At 34.4% G+C, this 5,847-nt stretch overlaps 1 pseudogene; it reads right to left on the bottom strand.

Moving 5' to 3' along the window:
* The window catches only part of LOC107472776 (chaperone protein ClpC, chloroplastic-like), a 15,832-nt pseudogene that overhangs the window by 8,894 nt on the left and 1,091 nt on the right, over positions 1-5,847 (bottom strand).

Raw genomic sequence — 5,847 nt, 5'->3', positions numbered from 1 at the left:
ATATATATGTGTGTGTGTGTGTATATATATAATTATACATTTTACCTCTCGTGCCAATTTTGTGACATCAGTTCCATAAATGTCAAGGATGGGCGTTTTAGAATTCTTGTCAAGGTTGATTCTTTGATTGAGATCTTTGTGTTGAGCCACAAAAGAAGATGCCATCTCAATATTATTCTTTGGAGAACCTTCATCCATAGTTGGAGGGGCAACAAATATTTCTTTAACTTGGCCTTCCACTAGTCTAATTACCTGCTCAAAATAAGGTCTAGTTTAGGTAAACAGTTTAATTAAATTTTTTTGACAAAATAGTTTAAACAATAAATGGTTATATTAAAAATAACTTATAAATAAATTATTTTATATTTGAATTTTTAGCTCTAAATGTAAACTTCGTTAGATTAGTAAATAATTAGTCAATAAATTAGTTTTTAAAAAAAAAATTAGAATGCGAATATTATATTAAATTAGGATAGAACTCATCGAAACGAGAATTTTGACACTAATTTTAAAGAAATCGGTTCAAGATTTGATCTAACGGTCGAACCGGATCCAAACCAAGTCCGTGGGTCTAATCGGGCCAACCTTTAAATGAACCCACGTTCCTTCTCTTCCCCATTTAGCTGAAGCAGCATTGAAGCATACAGGGGAGGGAAGGAAGGGAAAACATTTCCTGTAACCCTTACGGTGAATTCCAACCCACGTAATTCCTCCGTTCGAGTTTCGATCGCTGCATCGTTTGCGACCACGCAACCACCGCGTCGAGCTCTACGTTTCTACCGGAACAATTTCATAGGTAACCTGCTATTTCACCTCAGCATCTTCTTCCCCAATTTTTGGAAAATTAAGTAGAGATATTGAATTTCTTTACTCTTTGATGTTTTAGGATCCAATTAGCTTGAGGAAAACGTTTACTCTTTCTTATGTAAAGCTTGAGTAAGGTAAGGATACCATAAATCTATTTTAAGTTTGATGAATTTATGTTTCGGGTATTAAATTGGGTATATATGTGTTATGAATGTGTATTAGGTTATGAATGTGTATTAGGTTATGAATAAATAATTGGAGCTTGAAATTGTGAATACCGAAACTTGGAAGAAGCTGTTTAGTTGAGGTTTTGGGGCTGTGTTGGTTTTAATTAAATTGCCTTGATAATTACGTGGGAATTAGCCAAGGTATGGTTTAGGTTTCTTGCATTTAATATATAATGTTTTGTGAAAACTTAGGTTAGATGACCATAGGATAAGTTGGAATGCAGGTGAATACTTAATGTTTAGTATCTTGACAATGGATATATTTGATTTGGCTTGTTGGATAAATTGAAGATTTGATGAATTATTGTGGTTTGATGCTTGTTGGTTGGTTGGTAATATTTGATGGATTTTAGGAAAATGATTGTGTATTATTGTTAACTTAAGTAATAGATTGTTGTGATGGTTGTTTGATGATAAAGAAGAAGGGAAAAGCTCAATATACAAGCGATTAGGGCTTGTAACTATTACAAGTTTATTAATGCCTAATCCACCAAAACGTGTTACAACTCCTACGTCACTTACACGCGCTTTATTCATGCCGTTTCACGTTTTTTTGTGTGCCTCTTTTTCTTCTTCTTCTTTCTCCGTGCTTCCTCTTCTTCTTCCTCTTCCTCTTCCTCTTCCTCTTCCTCTTCTTTCTCTGTGTCTCTTTTTTTTCTCTTCCTCCCTCTTTTTTTTATTGAAATTTCTTCTCCTCTTTTCGTTTTCTCTTTCTTCTTCATCAAAATCACTAGAAAAAACGAAAAAATATTATTCAAGGTACGTTTCTTGCCTTCTCTTTCTCCTTCTTCTTCTTCTTCTTGCTACACGTTCTTCTTACTCTTTCTGTTATTCTTCTTCATTTACGTGCTTTTCTCTCTGTTTTCTTTTTTCGTTATTCTCGATTTCTATTGTTTTTTGACATCAAGCTCTGAAATCGTTTTTGAAGAAGAAGAAGTAGCAGAAGATGAGGAGGAGAAAGAGAAAGAGTTCTGAATTATGCATGATTTTGGGTGTATTTTCTTAAATCCTTTGGGTGTATTTTCTGTAATCTTTTGGGTGTATTTCTATAATCGTTTGGGTGAATTCCTGTAACCGTTTGGGTGTATTTCTGTAATCTCTTGGGTGTATTTTATGTAATCGTTTGGGTGTATTTCTGTAATACCTGCTATTTTTTCTGAAATGAAAAATACACCCATAGATATCAGTAAGATACACCCATAGATATGAGTCAGATACACCCATAGATATCAGTCAGATATCACTCAAATACACCCAAATGATTACAGAAATACACCCAAAGGATTATAGAAAATACACCCAAACGGTTACAAGAATTCACCCAAACAATTATAGAATACACCCAAAGGGTTACAGAAAATACACCTAAAGGATTTAAGAAAATACACCCAAAATTCGTTGAAGTACATCTTATGCATAATTCAGAACTCTTTCTCTTTCTCCTCCTCATCTTCTGCTGCTTCTTCTTCTTCAAAAACGATTTTACCATAAAAAATTGAAAAAAAAACAAGAAAACAGAGAGAAAAGACGTAAATGAAGAAGAAGAAAAAGAAAACGAGGAAGAAGAACGTGCAGAAACGAAAGAAAAGGAGAAGAAGAAGAGTAAGAGGAAGAAGAACGTGTAGCAAGAAGAAGAAGAATTTCAGAAACCATGAAAATCGAAAAAAACGAAAAAGAAGAAGAAGAAGAAGAAGAAGAAGAAGAAGAAGAAGAAGAAGAAGAGGAAGAGGAAGAAGAAGAAGAAGAAGAAGAAGAAGAGGAAGAGGAAGAGGAAGAGGAAGAGGAAGAGGAAGAAGACGAAGACGAAGAGGAACCGTTTGAGTGGGGCGCGTGTAGTTACGCTCCATTCAAAATGAGTTAGTGCGCGTGTTAATAAAGTTTTGGCTGATAACTTGTAAAACTTGTACGGTCTTTTTACTTGTATGTGTAGCAGGCCCCAAAGAAGAATTTGTTATGTTGAGAATTGTAGGTATGATAATGAATGGAAATTGGAATTTTGAATGAAATGAGGTTTACGAGTTTTATGGAACTTTGGTTTTGGACTGAATTTTGGCGGGTTATAACTTGGCTTCCGGAATCCCAAATTGATTACAACTTGTTTTAAATGAAAATTGGGTTCGTGAAATTTATGCCGTTCGAAGAGCGGACGATTTAAAACGATTGAGTTATGTCCGTCGAAAAATTTGGTGAGGAATACGTAAATCTGCAGGTGATTTTCCTGATTGTGCAGCTCTCTGGTTGATCCTTTTTTTTTGAAGAACGTACGTCCATGCGTACGTGTGGCCCACGTGCATGCGTGGCATGGGTTTTTGGCGATGCGTACGCGACTGGTCCCATGCGTACGCGCGACAAGGGGACGCGCGCGCGAACTGCACTTTTACATTCCCACGCGTACGCGTGGCCCCTATTCCAGCAAACATGATTTCTGAGTTTTAAACTCTATTTCAGACTTCTAAACCTCTATTTTCATTCTTTTAGTCATAAATAATAGTATTACACCTGATAATCAGATGAAGCTAGGAAATAGGGATAACTTGGAGGTGAAGTAAAGCTGAAAAGTGATGAATTGATTATGAAATATTACAGATGATCATGTATGATACTTGACTTGATAATCAAATGAATGATCATGTATGATACTTGGCTTGAATGATTAAATGATCTGAGATACGAGATTCCCTAGATAAAGTGTCGTGGCTTGCCACCACGTGTACTAGGTTGAAAACTCGATACTCCGTTGACCTTACAATGTAAGGGTGACCGGGCACTTATAAATTCCCAGGAATGTTAACCCTCATTGAGCAATATTGATTATTTGAGAAAAAGCTATGCATAGACTCTTGGGGATACACGTCGAAGGACAGTCTAAGGTTTTCGGACTTGTCGGGTTGGTTGGATAACCAACAGATGAGCCTCATCAGCCATAGGACAGGCATGCATCATATGCATACTACTTGAATTACTTGTTTGTGCATTAAATGGGTGTGCCTAAGTGCATTTTCCATGTTAAATATATATTTGTTATCTGTAGTATTTGTAACCTTCTTGTGCTTGCCTTTATCTGTTTATTTATCTGTAAAATGCTGACGGAGATGGAGGTATGGAGGACTGGCAGAATGGGACTTAGATTTAAGATTAAGTTAAGTTAGGTTTAGATACTCTTAGAAAACCACCTTTTATCCCTTCTGTTTAATACTTTAAGCTCTATAATTTGAGTATCGGCGTTCTAGGATTACCTCTGGCATTCCCAGAACCTTATATATTATGTGTGTGACACCTTTACCATACTGAGAACCTTTGGTTCTCATCCCCATACTATGTTGTTATTTTTCAGATGCAGGTCGAGAGGCATCTCGTTAGGCGTCTGGACTCCTGAAACGAAGTGGTTACTGGGTTATTTTGTTGTACAGTGATATATATGTGGGCTTAGCTTTCTCTCCGCATAACTCGTTCTTTTTTATCCTCATAGAGGTTTATGGAAAGACAAGATTTTGTTTATGTACATTTGGGTTTTGGATATGTGTATATATATTCTCCAGCCAGTCTTGACTTCGCAGGCTGAGTTAGGAGTTTGTTACTTTGTATCTTTGACCTTCTGTTCCTGTTTTGTGTTACTTTACACTTAACAGCTATAGCTTTCTTAGTATGCAAGTTAACTCGCTTCTTGAGCGTTGCGCTTTTATTTCGCTATTTTTATTTTATCTATTCTTCAAGGCTCCTAATATATTATAATCTTTCTGCTATTATATGTATATATTATATTTTAGAGGTCGTAATACCACCCCACATTTGTTTTACGGCTTAAGCGTAAAGCTCAATGTGGTAGGGTCGGTGTTACACTAAAAGTGCTTATTTTATAAAATTGTGATAAAAAATAGTAATATTATGAGAGAAGTCATTCTTTTAACTTCTCTATAAGTTTCTAAATAGCTTTTTAGAAAGCTACAATTTGATTTTGAAAATTACACCAAACATTAATACTACTATTTTTTATAAGTCATTAGCTCAAAAAATTTACTTTTAAAATTTTTCAAACAGAGTCTAAATCATAAAGTCAAATTTCAGTTTCACCGGTACTCTTCATTTTTTAACTTAGATAATGTTCATTTTATCCCATAAGTTTGTAAAACGTACAAATTGACTCGCCTAAACATTTTTTAAAATGTGCAAATTATTTTTTTTATTTTTTAATTGTTGTTTTACTCAAAAAACAAAATAATGCGCTATAGTGTATGAAGTTTTTTTTTTCCTTCTATGATATTTCTTATCCCGACAGATTAAAGAATAATTAACCGCATATCATAACTCTATTTAAGAGTTTATTATTAACTAATGAATTACTGCATGTATAAGGCGAGATTCAGAGACGGAGCCACATAGTGGCAAAGGGGGATAATGACCTCCTAATTTTAATTTTTTACATATAAATTACATGTAAATTTGAATTTAACCTCCTTAAAATTTTATTTTAGTCTTATTTTATAATATAAATATTTTTTATCTCCTCTAATATTTTATCTAACTCCACCTGGCGAGATTCGAAACTCCCAACTTACTTAAACAGACCAAATTAGTTCTTCCGAAACATTTGATCATATGCAAGTTATTTCCCTAATTTTTAACTATGACACTTTAACATCCTAAATTTTGATAAATTCATGCTAAAGTGCATACACATGAATCACCAAGCTGGTTTTCAAAAACTTTTTTACACTAAATTGGTATCCAAACTTTTTCTGAGTAATGTTAGTTCCTAAAAAAAATTCGTTAAGAAAGTGTGCTAGCGTGAACAGTTAAATACTAACGTGACAGT

The sequence above is a fragment of the Arachis duranensis genome, chromosome 1 (genome assembly GCF_000817695.3).
Source record: "Arachis duranensis cultivar V14167 chromosome 1, aradu.V14167.gnm2.J7QH, whole genome shotgun sequence".
Lineage (NCBI taxonomy): Eukaryota > Viridiplantae > Streptophyta > Magnoliopsida > Fabales > Fabaceae > Arachis > Arachis duranensis.
This window is presented reverse-complemented; position numbering and strand designations above follow the sequence as displayed.